This window comes from Schistocerca americana, chromosome X, assembly GCF_021461395.2.
Source record: "Schistocerca americana isolate TAMUIC-IGC-003095 chromosome X, iqSchAmer2.1, whole genome shotgun sequence".
Classification (NCBI taxonomy): domain Eukaryota; kingdom Metazoa; phylum Arthropoda; class Insecta; order Orthoptera; family Acrididae; genus Schistocerca; species Schistocerca americana.
Window position 1 is genome coordinate 455,177,522 of NC_060130.1, and position 22,052 is coordinate 455,199,573.

Consider the following 22,052-nt stretch of genomic DNA (forward strand, 5'->3'; position numbering starts at 1 on the left):
CTATTTAAAAGCATGTTATAAAATTCATTTATGAATCAGCGCATTTCGAACAAGTTACATAAAGTTATCTAACGCAGGAACCGTCGTTTATCAACAACTGCTGATACCATAGTTAGTAGAAGTTGACTAAAAAGTAGTAAGCAGGTATGTATTACATTGGTTATCAAGTGATGCTCTGGTGATTTTTGTTACAATTCGGTTCTGAGTTACAAACATGGAGTCGTAGAAGTATCAACAATGGGGGTGGATGGTGACTGGTTTGGACAGTAAAGAAACTTCAACAGGAAAGTATTTCTTATTCAGTTGCTCATGTGTAATAATTTAACGAAAGTACGTAAAATAAATCACAAATAACCTAGATATGAATCACGGCAATGGACGACGTTTTGGGTTGAATGAGGCGTGTTTTAGTTTCAGAATAACAGTGGAGTCCCAATTGCTGCTTATTAACAAATACTATGCACTCTAATACTCGTGTACAGTTAGGTTATTATGTTTGTGTTCTCGAAGATAATTAACCTTTTAAGAACATTATCCAGAATAAATGAAGTTGAAACAAAGAGAACAGCTGACAGATGGAATAATGTTGTGTGTTCAAACAGGCTGAAGATTTCGTATTTGTGAGCAGTATGTCTATGGCTGACATAGTCAGGTCTGCGGGAGAGCACACAAAAGCTGAGAAGTAGTAACTGTAATTCGAGACAGGCGAATCCGAAAGCTTCTCACGTGCTGAAGTCGGTGCTGTCATTTGTAGGTTTGCGTTTGGTCACAGTGTGTTTTCGGTGGAACCAGATAACACCCAATTTTGCATGTTAATGGTACGTAAAGCTCAGAAAGTGTAGATTCGGTAAGGTAAGAGGAAACTATAAAACAAAAGTTAGTCAGTCTCGTCGTCGTTGCCATACCGCGGCAATTCGAATTGTCAGGTCTGCGGGAGAGCACACAAAAGCTGAGAAGTAGTAACTGTAATTCGAGACAGGCGAATCCGAAAGCTTCTCACGTGCTGAAGTCGGTGCTGTCATTTGTAGGTTTGCGTTTGGTCACAGTGTGTTTTCGGTGGAACCAGATAACACCCAATTTTGCATGTTAATGGTACGTAAAGCTCAGAAAGTGTAGATTCGGTAAGGTAAGAGGAAACTATAAAACAAAAGTTAGTCAGTCTCGTCGTCGTTGCCATATCGCGGCAATTCGAATTGTACAAGGCACACTTCAGGACCTTAGATGCATGTGTGGAAGTTGTGTGTATATACGAGTGGCCAACGTGACCTCAGTACTGGATGAAGCCTGCGGATCGTACTGCATTGTGCATAGCGTTGTGGTACTGTGTGCTTCAGTCTTTCCGTGGTAATGTGTAAGGCACCAGGGTTCCTTTTCAGATGAGCAAGTAACATTTCATCCTCATGAATTTTCAACAGAAACAAAGGAAGAATGATTTTGTCTGGTAACAGACAGTCAGATATCTACAAAAACCAGTGCTTACTTATTTCGGACGTATCTTGGAGTAATACGACACAGCGTGACGTAACTGAAGGGGAATTTTATAGCATTATATTGTTGCAATTGATAAATTTAAATTGATTTTCGCGATTAATTCATCCTTTATCGTCATCAACATGTACCATACGCTGTATTACGTCTTATCTTTGCATTTATGTACGCATTTTTCCACATTTTTCCAGCTGCTGCTGTTTTCATGGGCTAACCGTAAAATCGTAACTAAAGATATGGTAAGAAAATGCCAAGCAAACAGATTCCGTTAGTGTCATTTGAAAGAGGCCTAACTTCAATTAATTCCAAAAATGTAGACCAGAGTGGACGGGGCAATGGATTGAACCCACACCCGTGCAGGCGCAAAGCCGCAGGTTGCCGCTCAATCGGAGCCGGGAGCGGTCGCTCGGAGTTCGTTAGTCACGTGATTTAAAGCGTCATTACCTGGTGGCTGATGTACTGGGGTTGCGGTGCCGCCGGCTCTGATCAATGACTGCCCTGCCCGGCAGAGTTATCTACTGAACCCACATGCGCACTTCCAGGCGCCAACGCCTGGGCATCAGAGCTTCAATTAAAATCGAAAGACATTTTCCGCTCCTCTGTGTACTCAAAGAACAATTACATGCTCGCAAAGTACATATTCGTTATTTAAAATTCCTGAATTAACGAAACCATATTCTTTCGTAATCATCTTAAATTTCGTGCAGTACTTCAGTTGTTGACTGGAGATGGTCTTCAAGCAACAAAGGCCTGCTTCAGTCGATACTCTTCATTTCATGGTTCTACTCCTTTTCATATCTATCCCTGCTGCCCATTTTTATATCATTTTATCTTTCTTTGTAGACATAAAGGCTACAAAAATATTTTTGTGCTGTTCAACGATATCTCGTTTCAGAATGCGTTGATGATAGCAACATAGCACTTTCTAAATATTCTTTTTATACGGTCGCAGATGGCGAAGGAACTGAAAGAATATGTCATGAACTGAAAGAAGTTATTCAGATCATTAAATGAGACGAATTTTTAAATGTGATGAGGCACTGTAATTCGATGGAGAAAGCGAAACGTTATCTACATCTTATACAGAATTCAGACGGCCGACAAGGAGTCGAAGGCTGTGAAAGGGAAACGGCAGTTGAGAAGGGATGGAGAGAGGATTGCAGCCTAACCTCCATGTTGTTCAACCTTTACAATGAGCGTGCTGTAAGGGAAACAGAAATTAACTTTTTAAAGAGATTCAAAACTCAGGAATAATCAATAAAACTTTGAATTCTGCCTATGGCATTGTAATTCTGTCAGAGACGGCATACGACTTTTTGAAATTCAGTTGAACCGAATAGGTGGTGTACTGAAAAGAAGTCATAAAGCGAGTAAAGTAAGACAATGATAATGTAATGTAGTCGAATTCAATCAGGCGATGATGAGGGTGATTAAGAGAAGAGGCACTAAAAGTAGAACACGAGTTTTTTATTTGCGCATAAAAGTAGCTGATAATGGGTGAAGCAGACACATTATAAAATGCAGAGTGGCAATAGCAAGAAAGAAATTGAGAAGAATTGGCCAAACACAAGATAACGGGTCATAAACTGTCTGATCATGCAGATTTAATTCTGTTTATTGGTTCTAGTGATTCAGCTGCAGAGACAGAGGAAAATGAAGTAAGTCTGAGACAATCATCCACCGCTCAACTAAACTCATAAATATCATCGAATTCTCATAAAAGCTGAAACACATGGGGAAAGAACTACCTCGCCAGGAAACGCCTCCTGTACCTAAGTTGAACAATGGAATGTTTTCAGGGCTCATGGGGAGGATCTGAAACTTTCAGTATATGGAGGACCATAGTGCTTGAGTGTAGAAGTGACTCATTTTTAAGCTCTGGACACAATTGTGCTTGGCCGATATAGACCCCAGAGAAATGAGAATCTCGGTAGGGAAAGAGATAAAGCTGGAGAGCCCAGTTGTTTAGATACTGCATTCCACTCATATTCTCTCACTTTTACCACCAACGTAAAAGCAGCTACTGCCACAACGTACGTACGACATTGACATAGCAGGCCTATATGTTCTCTTCACCTGTCCCTCGTCAAAGTGTCGATCAGGAGACACCCACCAATATAGTCACTATGTGAAGATTTTTAATACACACATTGTGCTCTGTGGCTCCATTCTCACCTATCTCCGGGGAAGAGCTGTTGAGAACCTTTAGTTCACAGAGGACCTTTGTCTTCTAAGGGGGCGACAGAGCCGGCCGCTGTGGCCGAGAGGTTCTAGGCGCTTCAGTCCGGAACCACGCTGCTGCTATGGTCTCAGGTTCGACTCCTGCCTTGGACATGGATGTGTGTGATGTCCTTAGGTTAGTTAGGTTGAAATAGTTCTAAGTTTAGGGGACTGATGACCTCAGATGTTAAGTCCCGTAGTGCTTAGAGCCATTTGAAGCATTTGGTCTTTCTCTCCCACAGGCCAGTCTATATGTTCTTCTGCTTCACACAAACACCATATTGGGAATTTGTTGACCATTTGCTTTCTAGCAACCAATTCCCCATCTGGATTCGCCTGACAGGCAGAGCATTGTCCAAAAGTAAATCGCCACGATACACGCACAGAAAGGTGAACTGGGCTCTATAAAGTAAACTTAATGTATTTGAAAGTCATGAAAGCTTCTAAGGACCACATCACAGAGACGAACCGTCACACCGCAGTCTTCAATCAATCTTTGAAGACAGCCTGTTTAAACATGGGCAGAATCGTTTGTCTTTGGGAACAAGTTCATTGGTGATCGTTCCTTTTTGTGAGCCGTTCACTTGCACTCGTTCACCGTCCCTTTTTTACCTAATTTTTAGTTATATGGGTTTTAGATACATTTTCCGAATAAATATCAAGTACTCATAAGTACAATGCTGCAAAATACTGGAAGGTTATAATTAAAATGCATGTACTCACACAAGTCCCATGTGGGCTGTAATTATCGTACGGTAGCGAAAGGGGATGGATATTCTAATGCGTTAATACGGAACAGATTTAAGCCGGAAAAATATTAGATGACATTTTTACAGGCAGTTGCAAATCTGGCTCTGTGAATGCAGGAAAGGCGTATAGAAATGTTTCCGTATGTGAAGGATTAGGAACGGATCGTGGGCAGAATAGGTCAATTAAGTGAGAAAGGCATGATGCTGATTTTACTATTAACTGCCACCTACACAATTCGTTCAGTATGAGCACCGGAGATGTCGACGAGATGCTGCATCCGTAAAAGTATGTGATCAAAAGCTGCTCGAAGGAGTTCCGTTGGAATCTGAGCAACGTGTTCCTGTATACTGACCATAAGATGAGATAGGCACCGAACGTGACTCCCGTAAACGCGTTCTTGTAGCTATGTCCAGACCCAAAAGTTCCTTCTATTCAGATTCAGGTGATCTTCCAGGCCATGCATCTGGAAAATCTCTGGACATAACAAATTCGTAGAAAGTTGTATTTAGCAGATCTTTCACTGGGCGAACGGCACGAGGTGTTGTCCCATCTTGAGTGATTTCCACACAGTAGAGCTTTTGCAATGCGGGAATAACATGCATTACAAGGAGGTCTCGATAACGTGCATACAAACCTGACTGTCCTTTTGATTGTATCCCCTTCAAAGAAGAGCGGACCTAGAATAAAAGTGTTTATGAATCTACACCAGACATTCACATAAGACGAATGCAATGCCCCCTCGTTCACAACATGCGGTTTAACAGTAGTCCATATACGTCAATTCTGTGTGTTCATTGCACCCTGTAGTGTAAAATATGCCACGTCACTCCATAGAATACTGCCTGGTCACATGACATCAACTCCCATTTGTGACAGAAACCGAAGAGCAGATTCAGCACGTTGCTGCGGATCATGAAGTTTCATTTCCAGCGCCGTATGGGTACCACTGAAAGTAGACCGCAAAACTGTCCGTACAGCTTACCATGGGATGAACAATTCTCGTGACATTGCACGAGCCCTAGCACTCCCCGGGGCACGTGCTACATGGTCAGTTCCAGCAACAGCAACTGCGTCAATAACTTCCACCAGGGTAAGACGCTTCCCTCAATTAAGCACTTTAATAGCAGCCGTTCACACAAAACAATTTCACAAACAACGCACGGTCTCCCATGACGATAGCCATAATGTTCACTCACGTTACGGCTTGTAAAATGACAGTGGGGATGTCATATCATCACAAAACCAGAGCACAGCGCCAGATTTTCACCTCCAGGTAATAATCAGTGCTTATTTGTTTTCCAGTGTAGATCGGTTTCCCATTAAAACGTCAACACATCTACCAAGTTGTTCTGCCGTTCGGTAATTACAGCCCCACTGGACCTCCATGAGTCGCTCCACCTCAGTTATAACAACCTGGTATAGTAGTTGATTATCTAATGTAGACAGGTTGTTTACTTCGATTTTCTTAGCTGAATGTGTTCTCAGAAAGCATCACGTTACTCGGTTGATGTGAAGGGACAGTGACCGAAAGCCAGGCAGAGAGAGCCCAGAACAAACTGAGCGAAAGTACGAGTTACGGAAGCTGTTTGCGACCCAAGACGGAAAGCCCCAATAATTATTCACTTTCGAGGGAAGGTTGTAGTCTTAGGAAGAACAGTGTCTTGGTATCCAGTTCGCTGACAGAAAATCCACATTCCCATACTGAATTATAAAGGTGGAAGTAGCACCACCTGTTACACTTTCATGGCTTAACCACAGAACCGATGCTGATAGAATTTTGTTAGGAAATAGCTTGAACGCTAACGGAGAACACAGGCTACTATGGAAATCGTCTAGTACGGTGTATGTATTTATATGAAGCATATAATACGAAATATGGAACAATAATGACAGTTTGGGAAGGCTTTTTGACTTTGGAATTTTATCAGTTCTGTGAAACGCTGTTTTGTTTGATATGTTCTACACAATAAGATTCAATTTAATGTATACAGTGCTCATACAATACTATGTTTAATTCATACTTCCGTACTAATATCACTCAAAAAACCGTTGCATTTTACCTGCTCAGCGTCATGCGTCTCATACAGCTTTTGAGACGCGTACGATTCGCATCAGCAGTTCGTGTTAATATGGTTAGCGTTGCTGGCTTTCGATCGTGGGGTCCTGGGATAAATATTCCGTCTCCGCCTGAAAAGTGGCTACGCTCCGCCATATTTTCACCGAAAATTTTGTGCTTTATAAGTTTACACAACACTAAACTGAATCTGTGTTAAAAATATTACCTTACTAAAACTTTCAATCAAAAATCTAAATTTTATTCTGAAATCTTATGCTCAAACACCGCAAATATGAGGCTACTGATTTAAACCACCCCTTTCTATGTGTTGCCGTTTACTCCACTCATTTATATCTTATTATGTGTCGTAGTATTCCTTCAAATTTTTAATATTATTAAAATCGGAATCTTTATTATAGCCATAAAGTGTTTCTTATACGCATTGCCCTTATGATACTTTCGGTGCCACCCTCTAAACTATTAAACGAAGCCTTCCAAAGTCGAAATATGATAAAGATTCCACTGCAAACTAGCAGACTGTCAGTCTATTTTCATATTATTATCTCATATAAAATGTTGTATACCAGTACCATAAAATTAGTTATCTGCTAACATTGACCGTCAGATGTAAGAAAAAAATGATAAAACCAAAAAAATTTCAATAAAAATGCAGTAAGAGAGGAAATGTTAAAAGGACGAACTTGAAACGAGTGAAAAATTTCTTAAAAAAGCGGCTATTTGTTTTATTTATTACGATTAAAAAAAGAATGATGGCTAAAAAAAAGCTTCGATTCCCTGCAGTGTCAGATTCTTTCCGCTCGCGACTAGGTGTGTTGTGTATGCTAACCTCATCATCATTTTATCATCATCGACGCGGAACTCGCAAAAGTGGCACAAAATAAAAAGACTTCCAACACGCACCCGAATTATCCCTACCCGGGTCGGCCTGCCAGTAAAGCCACACGCACATGTCATCTCATGTGCGTGTAGATGCATGGAATTAATCATCAGTTATTTGAGAAAGAGAACTGTTGAGCGAGCACAGGCAGACATAAAAACAAATGAAACGAATATGAAAACGAACAAATCAGTAAATTACGTTTTATTGTACCTAAAAGATAAATTTTACACACAAATGTGCCTGAAAATAAGAGAAACGAAAAATTCAGTACTAGTTCAATGCTGCTAATTTTATGCATATTTCGGTTGCTTAACTCACTACTACAAAGGGTAGGAAAAGTTATCCGTGGAACCTGCACTATATGGCTGTTCTGCTACATCGTTACTCCCTGTCACAAAGATACAAAATACGACGCCTTTTAGAGGTCCGTGTGTTTTTATTGAAAACATTTTGGAAAAAAGTTTCTTGTATTTAGTTTGCAGACATAAGATATACCAGAAGACTATATTGATACACTCCTGGAAATTGAAATAAGAACACCGTGAATTCATTGTCCCAGGAAGGGGAAACTTTATTGACACATTCCTGGGGTCAGATACATCACATGATCACACTGACAGAACCACAGGCACATAGACACAGGCAACAGAGCATGCGCAATGTCGGCACTAGTACAGTGTATATCCACCTTTCGCAGCAATGCAGGCTGCTATTCTCCCATGGAGACGATCGTAGAGATGCTGGATGTAGTCCTGTGGAACGGCTTGCCATGCCATTTCCACCTGGCGCCTCAGTTGGACCAGCGTTCGTGCTGGACGTGCAGACCGCGTGAGACGACGCTTCATCCAGTCCCAAACATGCTCAATGGGGGACAGATCCGGAGATCTTGCTGGCCAGGGTAGTTGACTTACACCTTCTAGAGCACGTTAGGTGGCACGGGATACGTGCGGACATGCATTGTCCTGTTGGAACAGCAAGTTCCCTTGCCGGTCTAGGAAAGGTAGAACGATGGGTTCGATGACGGTTTGGATGTACCGTGCACTATTCAGTGTCCCCTCGCCGATCACCAGTGGTGTACGGCCAGTATAGGAGATCGCTCCCCACACCATGATGCCGGGTGTTGGCCCTGTGTGCCTCGGTCGTATGCAGTCCTGATTGTGGCGCTCACTTGCACGGCGCCAAACACGCATACGACCATCATTGGCACCAAGGCAGAAGCGACTCTCATCGCTGAAGACGACACGTCTCCATTCGTCCCTCCATTCACGCCTGTCGCGACACCACTGGAGGCGGCTGCACGATGTTGGGGCGTGAGCGGAAGACGGCCTAACTGTGGGCGGGACCGTAGCCCAGCTTCATGGAGACGGTTGCGAATGGTCCTCGCCGATACCCCAGGAGCAACAGTGTCCCTCATTTGCTGGGAAGTGGCGGTGCGGTCCCCTACGGCACTGCGTAGGATCCTACGGTCTTGGCGTGCATCCGTGCGTCGCTGCGGTCCGGTCCCAGGTCGACGGGCACGTGCACCTTCCGCCGACCACTGGCGACAACATCGATGTACTGTGGAGACCTCAAGCCCCACGTGTTGAGCAATTCGGCGGTACGTCCACCCGGCCTCCCGCATGCCCACTATACGCCCTCGCTCAAAGTCCGTCAACTGCACATACGGTTCACGTCCACGCTGTCGCGGCATGCTACCAATGTTAAAGACTGCGATGGAGCTCCGTATGCCACGGCAAACTGGCTGACACTGACGGCGGCGGTGCACAAATGCTGCGCAGCTAGCGCCATTCGACGGCCAACACCGCGATTCCTGGTGTGTCCGCTGTGCCGTGCGTGTGATCATTGCTTGTACAGCCCTCTCGCAGTGTCCGGAGCAAGTATGGTGGGTCTGACACACCGGTGTCAATGTGTTCTTTTTTCCATTTCCAGGAGTGTAGTTTTTGTATTAAATACGGATTCTCTTCTCAAAGACCCATCTCATGGAGTGTTTTCCGTTTTCGAAATGGATCCATCACGGAAGGGTGATTTCGAAAACCATTTTCTACATAGAACAATATATGCTTCCCGTGCGGCTTCAGATGGTGAAAAATTCCGTATTCGAATTTCAGAATTCTTTCAAACCTTCATACGTGTGTATCAGGTTCTCGATAGTGATATATCATTTATAGTTCATGCCCTTGGTTTGTATCCTTACATCTTCTAGATAAAAAAAATTAAAACAGTCAGTACACTGAAAAGTGAAGTGGGATCAACCGACGAAAATACATAACACTTCAATTTGGAATCCATCACAGTCAAAACAATATGACTAATGGGTTTGAACTGCTCCTTTCTTATAAAATAAGAGTATATTTAAACAACGCGTTTTGTGTGACAATTTCCTTAGGACAGATTCTTCAAAGTGACCTGTAAATGAAGATGTCAACGCTCAAAACTAGTTACTAAACCAAACGTTGTAAATTATACGAGTGTTACAAGCATATGCTTCATTTTGTGTCGCAGTACACCTGAGGGTTCCAGGACAAAGAAAGACACATCATAAACGAATAAGTATGTTTAAAAGAAAATATGTTTTCTTGTCATATTTCCCTCGCAATCTTAGTAAACAGAAAGTTTATGGCTTGTATTATTACAGTTATTGCAACAATACATTATTAATAATTAAGTTGGAAGTAATGAAGTTTTTCTCTAAAAAGGTACTTGTGAAAAATATTTTCTGAGATAAAAAGTAAATACGATTTTATGTGATTCTATGATATTTCAAATAGAGGGACACTCTTTCCCCTTTTCCTCCTGAGCGTAAGTCACGAACAACTCTTTTTCTGTGCAAAGAAACGAAACTGGGTCAGTACAAGGCAAGAACCAAACTTGAAAAACAATATGCCCCTAAGAGTCAAGTTCATTTTTGGAAGAAATTCGAAAATCAAAAGTTTTATGTAAGATGCAAAGCGTAAAAGGTAGAATCTACCTACTGAGACTGTCGCCTCGTGGAGAAGAACAAGGACAATTAGGTGGAATAACGATTTTCCGTCCCAAACAGAACTTAGCGGCGCCATACTGAATTAATTCGTGTAAAGTTGAACTATCTCTGTTATTGGTCCTTTTCATGTTACAGCATAGGTGCTATGAATATAAGCTGCTTCAAAGCACACTTGTCATTTCGGTGCTGTTTTATGATAAAATGGAAGGAAACGACTTAACAGTAGTTAAAGGCTTCTTGTATCTTATGTTTTTCGAATATAACTTGTGACCTATGGAAGTGAGCGGTTTGAATGCTTCGGCGCATTGATTATTTAACAAAAGTGCAACGTTTTTGGTACAATTTTTTCCAGTTAAATCTCAAACATTGACATCTGTTGTAACAGCCTATTAGACATTTGCACGCATTGTGTATTGTAACTTGGACTCTGCTGCCACGTTGATCTTGTAGAATAATTGATGGGGTTGTGGGCCTGTAGATAAAGAGGGCAAGTTCACGTCTCACTGTCTCCATATATTTTATGGTCCATATGGTTCCTTATTCGTTTAGTGATAGTGTTATCTGCAATACTCGATTTTATTTGGAATGAATAAGAAAGTTCTCCTTCCAAGACAGTGTTGGTTCGATTCTGAGAGTATACAAGGGAAATAATTTCATGTATAGAGACTGAAGCGGCGAATGAAAATTTATACCAATGCTGGGAATCGAACCCACGTTTCCTGACTACTGTGCAGGTGTGGTAGCCGCTACGCCACCTTGGCACGGCAGTTCAGTCAACTCCTCGGACTATGTTGACAACCCTCCCTCCTCGATCCAAATTCTCACTGCCGCCCCACTCTACGTTGAAGTCCCACCTACACACGAACAGAATTGCCAAGTCCCTTCATGTTCTGGAATGGAACCTCAGCATCGAACGCAATTGGGGAATCCAGCCTGGAAAGAAGGTGTAAGCACTTATACAAATGAAATGACACAATTTAAGAGACATTACTGGTCTCATACACGTATGATTTTATGTATATAGACTAGATCCGCAAGTGAAAATTTGTACCAAGGACGGGAATCGAACCCAGGTCTCGTGCTTACTAGGCAAGTGAGGAGGTAGCGTCCAGGTCAGTACGTGCAGTCATGTGAACCGCAGTGCGAAAGTGGCTAACGCTCCTGCCTGGTAAGCAGAACACATGGGTTCGACTCCCAGCCTCGGTACAAATTTTCACGCTCCACTTCAGTCCATATACGAAAAATCATATGTGTATGAGACTAGCAAAGACTCTGAATTTGTGTCATTTCATTTGTAAAATCACTAATTTTGTTTGTGAGAACAAAATAGTTTTGCAAATTCCACACAGTTTTGTTAGAGAGGAGAAATTAATCTCTCTTATAGTTACACTGTATGATACTTTACAAATAGGCACTGACATTTTTGTGTACACAATTTTCGACTTTGCATAGTTTGTATCATTATTTTTGAAATGAACTGTGTCCTCAATAATTTATACACACAGTGATGCTGTTGAGAATGTCAAGTTCACTTTCAATCAGGATCAAGGGTCTTGACGAAGGATCCATTTCGCAGACTTTCAGATAAACCGGCAGTGCCACTCGAGATGAGGTGTTGACTTACCACACACTAAATATTGGATGGTGCTGTCCCTTCTCGTCCCTTCTGATGCTAATAGCCTTTCAAGGTGTACTGGGCTTATACCCACGTACAGATGCTTTGGGCTCTGTAACAGGCAAGCAGAATAACCTCTGATTTTTTATATTATATCAAATAGTTGATAAGCAAAATACATGAATTCAGTTAATAGAAGTAGTATGTAATGTATGTTATACTCACATATTGTGTCATAAACGTAGAACGAAAACGACAACGACAAAGACTTTGCTGATGGTAACGTCTCTACTATGCAGAAACAATGAAAAGTTATTTGCAATGAGCGGCCAGCTTTTGCAACACAACATCACACAGAGTCAGCAAATTCCGACAGGAAAAAAACGAAATTAGCATTAATCTTCAAGTCCTATCTCCTTTCCTATGCCAGCATTGTATTTCGGTTTTCCACATGCGGAATAACATTATCTCAGAACTATGTTACCTTAGAGATAAACACAATCAACGAAACTCAGTCTTAAATGTGCGTGTTATGTTTCTATATTACAAAACACGATGTAGCAGATATCTATTTTCAAGGAACTCAGATTCCTTTCTGCATCGCTGTAGTTGGTGCATTAAGTTAGTTGAGCACAATTCGCGGTAAAAGAGTTATTTGACAACTGCTGTTCAAGGAACGGGTGATAATCCGAACCGGCACAGCTCACAGTCGAAAACAGTAGTCAACCCATTCTGAGTAGAGGACGAGGTAAAATATATGTCTGGCTGAGCCCTAGATTACGTGCTTCGCCCTGTTAAACATCGAGATGAGGCACGCAATACTGAAGATACAGGGTGTTTCAAAAATGACCGGTATATTTGAAACGGCAATAAAAACTAAACGAGCAGCGATAGAAATACACCGTTTGTTGCAATACGCTTGGGACAACAGTACATTTTCAGGCAGACAAACTTTCGAAATTACAGTAGTTACAATTTTCAACAAAAGATGGCGCTGCGGTCTGGGAAACTCTATAGTACGATATTTTCCACATATCCACCATGCGTAGCAATAATATGGCGTAGTCTCTGAATGAAATTACCCGAAACCTTTGACAACGTGTCTGGCGGAATGGCTTCACATGCAGATGAGATGTACTGCTTCAGCTGTTCAATTGTTTCTCGATTCTGGCGGTACATCTGGTCTTTCAAGTGTCCCCACAGAAAGAAGTCACAGGGGTTCATGTCTGGCGAATAGGGAGGCCAATCCACGCCGCCTCCTGTATGTTTCGGATAGCCCAAAGCAATCACACGATCATCGAAATAGTCATTCAGGAAATTAAAGACGTCGGCCGTGCGATGTGGCCGGGCACCATCTTGCATAAACCACGAGGTGTTCACAGTGTCGTCTAAGGCAGTTTGTACCGCCACAAATTCACGAAGAATGTCCAGATAGCGTGATGCAGTAATCGTTTCGGATCTGAAAAATGGGCCAATGATTCCTTTGGAAGAAATGGCGGCCCAGACCAGTACTTTTTGAGGATACAGGGACGATGGGACTGCAACATGGGGCTTTTCGGTTCCCCATATGCGCCAGTTCTGTTTATTGACGAAGCCGTCCAGGCAAAAATAAGCTTCGTCAGTAAACCAAATGCTGCCCACATGCATATCGCCATCATCAATCCTGTGCACTATATCGTTAGCGAATGTCTCTCGTGCAGGAATGGTAGCGGCGCTGAGGGGTTGCCGCGTTTGAATTTTGTATGGATAGAGGTGTAAACTCTGGCGCATGAGACGATACGTGGACGTTGGCGTCATTTGGATCGCAGCTGCAGCACGGCGAACGGAAACCCGAGGCCGCTGATGGATCACCTGCTGCACTAGCTGCGCGTTGCCCTCTGTGGTTGCGTACGCGGTGGCCCTACCTTTCCAGCACGTTCATCCGTCACGTTCCCAGTCCGTTGAAATTTTTCAAACAGATCCTTTATTGTATCGCTTTTCGGTCCTTTGGTTACATTAGACCTCCGTTGAAAACTTCGTCTTGTTGCAACAACACTGTGTTCTAGGCGGTGGAATTCCGACACCAGAAAAATCCTCTGTTCTAAGGAATAAACCATGTTGTCTACGGCACACTTGCACGTTGTGAACAGCACACGCTTACAGCAGAAAGACGACGTACAGAATGGCGCACCCACAGACTGCGTTGTCTTCTATATCTTTCACATCACTTGCAGCGCCATCTGTTGCTGAAAATAGTAACTACTGTAATTTCGAAAGTTTGTCCGCCTGAAAATGTACTGTTGTCCCAAGCATATTGCAACAAACGGTGCATTTCTATCGCTGCTCGTTTAGTTTTTATTGCCGTTTCAAATATACCGGTCATTTTTGAAACACCCTGTATAATACGACCTATATTTCCAATTTTCCTGTGAAATCGGATATGATTGCGCGTAATCCGGTCCCAAAATCCAAAGCGTGCAACAAAATCCCGTGCAACCATTATATGAACTTTTTTGCAAATTTGTCAAACGTAGTTTTCGCGGAAATCTTCCAACTGATGGAATGTTGTTATAAACAACTGCAGTTGCGTTTTTTACTTATTTTACTTATTTTAGTGTCATATGAATTATTTTCGGCTCCTTTCGAAGCTAGCAAGAAAACAAATCACTGTACCAGTTCATTTACTTTATTCCAGTCAAGAAGATCAAGTGCATTTTTGTTCTCTTTGCTTCCGTAGTTACAGACACCCATCAACCGAAATCGTATCATAAGTTGCCATTTTTATTATGTTACAGCAAAACTGCAATGAATTGCTCTCTATGTTACAGCAAAAATTGTCAAATGGTTAAATTTATAGGGATGAGTCCGCCATTCACCTTCATGATGGCTTAAACACAGATATCAAGATTTTCAGTGAGGTATCTGAATGACTGAGGAGGAATGGCAGCCCGTTATTCCTTTACAGCCGAAACCAGACAAAGTAGGGATGAATGCTGAGATCTGGAGCGAAGATGACATTTTAAATAATCTCAAAGGTATTCTGTTGCGTTCAGGTTGAGGATTTGTGCAGGCCAGTTCAATTCACCTCAGATACCACTGCCTCACAAATGCTGCTTTATGACACAGTACACTGTCGTGCTGACACAAACAGTCATCATCTCCGAACTGTTCATCTGTTGCATGCAGCACGCTGTGCTGTAAAGTGTGTTCATATCGTTGGGCATTTAGCGTTTACGTAAGTGCACTCTTTCTCTGTACTCTACTGATGGTATGTAACGTTCACACTCCAGATCAAAAAATGGTTCAAATGGCTCTGAGCACTTTGGGACTTAACATCTGAGGTCATCAGTCCCATAGAACTTAGAACTACTAAAACCTAACTGAACTAAGGACATCACACATATCCATGCCCGAGGCAGGATTAGAACCTGGGACTGGATCGGCCACGCGGCTCCAGATTGAAGCGCCTAGAACCGCACGGCCACAGCGGCCGACCACTCCAGATCACTCGTTTCCAGTCATCAACTGGACACAGCCATCGCTTTTGACACTACCTCAATTATCGCTTAGCACTGCCTACATACCCCTCAGGGGCTCAGCATTTATTTGCTGAGTACGGGGTTGGCGAACCCGGGTTCCCCGAGCTGGGGACTTCTGGGCGCCGCCAGTCCTCTGTCACCACAAGCTTTGGGAAGGCTTCAGCGACCACCGCGTGGCACGGTGGTGGAACGTTGTGTGCGACAGGGAATGGGTCAGGATGATAAAAACCTCTTTAAAAACGCCTCAATCATAAGTTGTGCTGCACGCTGATGGGATGCATGGCTGTTGAGGCGGGACAGTCGTAAGCGGGCGACATCTGGGGAACCTGCTGCACTTTCGTTGTACAAGGCTTACCATGGTAGGTGGGGCTCTTGTTGGACATCCGCTCCCTAGTTGTTCGTGGGCTGACCACGCAGCCTCCTAATTCTTCAAAAATTGCTCCCAGTGGATCGGGTGGGCCACTGGTGAGCACTCTTACCCATACCAACAAAGGAAGCCGTGAGGGTACCTCTCCTGAGCATACTCCTCAGAAATGCAGAATTGATTATAGTAATAGGGCATAGGTGGGTGAAAATATTTTTGTGAGGGTTAAACGAGCCGAGGGCACCTTTGCTGAGGTGTCCCCATTTTACATCCAGAAAGGTTTAGATGGTATTACAACTGGCCTGAAGACAGTAAAAACGCTTCGTAATGATACATTGCTGATTGAAACGGCCACATCAAGGCAAGTACAGAGACTTCTGAAAGCAACTGCATTGGGTGAGTACCATATTACCATTGAACATCATAAAATCTTAAATTCTAGCCGTACGGTGGTAACATGTGAAGACCTCATGGATGAGGACATCAGTGTCTTACAACGGAAATGGGCACACAAAGGTGTTACGGAAGTTCAAAATGTGAAGAAGAGAGTGAATGGGCTGCTTGAAACAACACCTACATTCATTCTAACTTTCAATATGCACGACCTACATTAAGGCAGATTTCTTACACTTACCTGTTGGTCCATTTTTCCAAAATCCCATGCTGTGTTTCAACTGCCAAAGACTTTGTCATACTACCATTCTATTGTTGCATGCAATGGTTCTGCTGCTTGTGGGATTTTTGTGGTCAAGCAGCTGACGAACCACGTGTGAAATGTTCATCCCCATAGGTGTGTGTTAATCAGTCCAACTCACATTCAGTCTGGAGTAGAGGGTGTCCCATCTGTTGCGACCGAAACAAAATTCAATAACTTAATGCTACACATCGTGTGTCATATGCAGAAGCAAAGAATCTGTTTAAATTCATGCAGCCCCCATCGTTTGCCACCTCATTTGCATCGGCTGTAAAACAGCCCACAGTTAAAGTTAGTGTGACGACACAAACAGATGTGGCAACTGCCGCTTCCAACACGTACTCCTGTGACTGCACATACCAAGAGCCAGGTTCTCGTAACACTGCGCCTGCCAGAGACTCAGTTATACAGACTTCTTGGACTGACATAGTGGAACCATTGCTGCCAACAGCGACTGTCTGACGGGCACTGACTGGTACACTCATTGAGAGACCTTTCCGGGATTTAGCCCAACAAGGGGAAGCCGCCACAAAGACCAAGTCAAACTCCAGTGGAACAATACCTAAGGCATTGGCAGTGAAACCGCCTGCTACGTCTACTATCGACGCTTTGGCAAATGGATGTGGTTCCAATCGGTGACCTACCTAGTCCGACTAGTTCACCACCAATAACCTCGCATTTCGCGCCCTGGTACAAAGAGAAAGGGAAGAAAAACTTTCAAAATAGATCACGGGAATCGGGTAGTGCAATTTAAATGGCTCCCATAGATCAGACAAGTGTGTGTGTCTTCAGGAAACGCATTTCAATAATCCGATACCCTTGTGTTTAGGAATTGTAGAAAAGATGACCTTCATGGCGACAGAGCTCAGAGAGGACTGGTCGCGTTCTCCGATGACACGGTTTACTCTTCTCCCGTAACCGTAGTCACCAAACTACAGGATGTTGCTCTGACTGTCAAGTTTTTGATCTTTCCGGTAACATTCTGTTCGCCCTACCTTCCGCCACAGGCACCGCTGAATGTGAGGCACATTTCGAGCTGATCGACCAGCTTCTGCCACCGTTTGTGATATAAGGGGATTGTTAATGTTAGTAATATTCTTTGGGGTAGTCTCTCCACCTGCCCAATGGGACGAGTAGTTGAAAGCGTATTACGATCTGACACGACGTGTATCTTGAATACAGTCTCCGTAAGACGTATTTGGACAGCAAAACGGACACTCTCCGCCATTCATTTGACTCACGGCTAGTCTAGACTCAGGAATCTCAGAATCTCCTCAGTCGTTTCTAGTGAGGATTTAGAAGATATCATTCCGCACCTGATAACCTCGCCCTACTGGAGACAGCTATCCAGGAGGCATTCCTATGGAAATAGCAATTAATATCCATCTTTTTGGGCACTGGAAAGGCATACGACAGTACGTGGAGACACAATATACCTTGACAACTACATAAATAGGGTTTTCGTGGCCACCTCCCTATTTTCCTGGGGTCCTTTCTTGCTGAACGGTTTTTTTCGGTACAGAATCAGGAATACTCTTCCCGATGGGTTTTCTCAAGTTCGTGGAACCCCATAGGGTAGCATTTTAATCGTGACTTTGCTCGCAGTTGGAATCGATGGCATATAGTCTGCAGTGAGGTGTCCTTTGCAGTGCTCATAGTTTATGGATACTTTTCCAATTTTCTGTTCCACTTCTAGTCCTCCTCTCGTCAGTTACAGTTGACACTTAAGCGATTGGAAGAATGGTCTGCTCGGGCAGAGAAAACAGTATTTACTGATTTTAATCGCGATCGTTCTCTTCTTTCACCTCTGGAACTAAGGTTGTGGGATACTGTTTTACATTTTAAGGAGACGGTGTGGCTTTTAGGTCTCTTATTTGACAGCAAACTTACTTAATTGCCACATCTCAAGGAGCTCTAAACAAGAGCCCTTAAAGCCCTGGGTATCATGAAGTGCTTGAATGGGAAGAAGTGGGGTTTCAGATGAATCCTGCTTGCTACAGTTCTATAAGGGTTTCATGGGATCACGTCTTGATTACGGTTGATCAACCTATGACTCATTGCGACCGACATATTTAAAGATACTGGACTCCGTACACCACGAGGGCATCCAATTGGCCAGAGGAGCCTATTAGACGAAACCTGTACCGAACTTGTGTGCAGAGACAGTGGAGCCGCCATTATGTGCTCGATGGCGGTTGCGTGTGGCTAAACAGGCGCTCACGCTCCAGTCATTTCCGACTTCGCTGGCTTTCCCTGCAGCAATTAATATCCGCGAATCTTTAGAACGACTCTATCGAACTTGTCCATGAGGGACGAAACCGTTCGGTATACGGGCAAAGCAACTTTTATTGGAACTGGGAGTGCCTTCACCAGACATAAAGAGGGAAGGTTGGTGCAAAGCTCCACCCTGGTTGTTATTGAAACCTAGAATAATTTTGGATTTGACATTTTAAAAGATTACCGGGACTCTAAAGTGGTATACACAGATGGATCCCAAGAGGGGGATGCTGTCAGTTTTTCAGCCATTTTTCCTGCCTCTGTCTTTAGATTCCGTCTGCCTAGGGCGTCTGCCATCTCTGACATCGAATTCGATGCGAGTTTTAAAGCTATGGATCCGCTGAAATATGAATGAGGATCCAAATTCTTCACGTGCTCTGACTCGCTTAGTGCGCTGCGGAAGCCGGCCGGAGTGATCGTGCGGTTCTAGGCGCTACAGTCTGGAACCGGGCTATCGCTACGGTCGCAGGTTCGAATCCTGCCTCGAGCATGGATGTGTGTGATGTCCTTAGGTTAGTTAGGTTTAATTAGTTTTAAGTTCCAGGCGACTGATGACCTCAGAAGTTAAGTCGCATAGTGCTCAGAGCCATTTGAACCATTTTTGCACTGCGGACAATCCAGTCTATGTACCCAGCAGATAGAGAACTGTCCAGAACATCCACGACGTCATCCTGCACTTGAAAAGACAAGGAAAGGAGGTCTCATTCTGCTGGGTACCAGGACACGTGGCTAACCGTGGCAATGAGTTGTCTGATACCACGGCGAAGGAGGCATGTACCCTTCCCAACGTAACTGACTGCCTTATCCCTCTGCGGCCTGCGCTGTGATTGCTTCGAAGGTCTGTCAGGCGTCTTTGGGAGGAAGATCGGCTGTAAGTGTCGGAAAATAAGTTGTAGTCAATAAAAGAGGCTGTGAGGCGATGGCGCACCTCCTTTCGTCCAGCTAGAATTGATATAGTCTGTTTAACGCGACTTTGAATGGGACACAGCCTCCTGACCCGTATCTTCCTTCTCAGACTTGAAGAACCACCTGTTTGTCATGTATGTGATGAGCTAATTACGGTTTGTCACATTTTAATCAACAGAATATTATATAATGACGAGAGGGTTCAAGATGTGTTACCGACAGACCGGCCCTCAGTTTTATGTGCTACTGAGCTGAACGTGGCACGTGTTTTAGGAATCTGCGTTTTATCATCCCTACTTCCTAAGCTCTCAGGACGAAGCTTTTAGTCTGTTAGAGAACGACTTGCTCATCCGCGGTTCCGGACAGAAGCGCCTAGAACCGCTCGGCCACCGCGGCCGGCTCTTATTTCGAAATCGAGCGTATAGTGAGGACCTCCAAAACTCAGATGCGCAAGATAATGGCTACAGTCGACAGGCGCCGTAGGAAGCGCTCACTGGCTTCCTTGCGATATACCGGTCCATCCCCTGAAATGGAAGTAGTCTGGCCGAAATTCTACATAGGTGAAGACCCAGCATTCTCTTTGGCCCGCTGCGCATCACATGACAGACCGGCCATCATCGCACACAGACATATTATTATTATGGTTTCCCATGTATGGGCTCGCTATTTCAAACGGAACCCTGTGAGAACCCAATGTGTCGTTGTCAGTAATAGGGGCCTGGCATATACTTGAAGCTGCAGCCAACCACGAGCACTTAGGCTTCGCAATCAGCTCTGGCCGAAAAAAGAGGTAACGCTTCCCTTCTCCTCAGCAGCCGACTGGATATACCCCTGAAGGCAAGACAAAGCAGCGCCTCAGACACGGTCCATCGGCCTGCAATTCCATAGGGATCACCTAGTCTCTGACCCATCAGTCGCTACGCTCTGGAACTGGTTTGTTGGTAACGGTTTACTTCTCGAACCCCACCATCAAGAGCCATGGAAAATGGCGGTTTGGTTTCAGCATCACAACCACAGTGAGTGATTATAAACTGTGTTCTACTTACGCCAAGTAGGATAGAAAACCCGTGGCATGTTGGAATTTGGGGAAAGCAGCTTGTGGATCTAGCAGACAAGGAGGCCTGCAAGGAAATCAGTGTCACTCTACATACCATTCTTCTGAGTGCAATCAACAAGCTGTTGAATCAAACACTAATGGAACTGGGGCACGAAGAGAGACAATATATTGCTGACAACATACTTCCATCGTTGAGGCCAGCCATCCGGCTGTGGTATACATCATACCAGTCTATTTAACAGGCTGTAGCCACTGTGTCCCAGCTTGAAAAGTGTACTGGCCATTAACGCATAACCCCTGCTCCTGTAGGAAGGGCTCTCAGACCATACTGGCTGTTGTCTACTACTTACGAGAGGCCAGGAATTATCAGTGCATTTTGTAGTTGACCCAGAGGGCGATGGCTTTTGTAAATGGCGACCTGCACTCTGTTTTAGCTAGCGGTGATACGAGTACCAAAAAGCATTTAAAGTTTTTGAACTGTCTTGTCTACAACCAGAGCTCATCTGTTGTCGGTTTTAGAGTGTCACTGATCGTCTGGCTCATTTTTAGTAATGTATAGTGATCAACCGGCCTCACATATCAGACACAATCCCTTAATCACTTCGGCGGACGGAGTGGCCGAGCGGTTCTAGGCGCTACAGTCTGGAGCCGCGTGACCGCTACGGTCGCTGGTTCAAATCCTGCCTCGGGCATGGATGTGTGTGATGTCCTTAGGTTAGTCAGGTTTAGGTAGTTCTAAGTTGTAGGGTACTGATGACCTCAAGAGTTAAGTCCCATAGTGCTCAGAGCCATTTTTGAGCCTTATTCACTTCCTTAATTCAACTGGCGCCATACTCAGCTATGTTTTTAAGACCTACCGTACACAGAACTATCACTTTGTGTGTGTAAATCCACACAAATTATCGTTAAAGATACTAGTTTCACATTAATTTAGGTCCTCTCTTTTGGTTTTTGAGCAATATAACTACATTCATCATGTAACATTTCAAAATGGAAGATAAAGACCCCTACATCCTGCACCTAACCAGTTCTGTTGTAAGGTGTCAAACTAATAACAAGGCTCATAATGAATTCCTGAAACAGTTCCTGTTAACTCAGTATGTAACAAGACATAGTTATGTGAAATTGTAGAAATTTCATTAATGTACAGATCTAATAAATAGCCCATCATTTCGTGAATATAAAGAACTAACTCTCACACTAATAATTGTAGGCAAGTAGTTTCC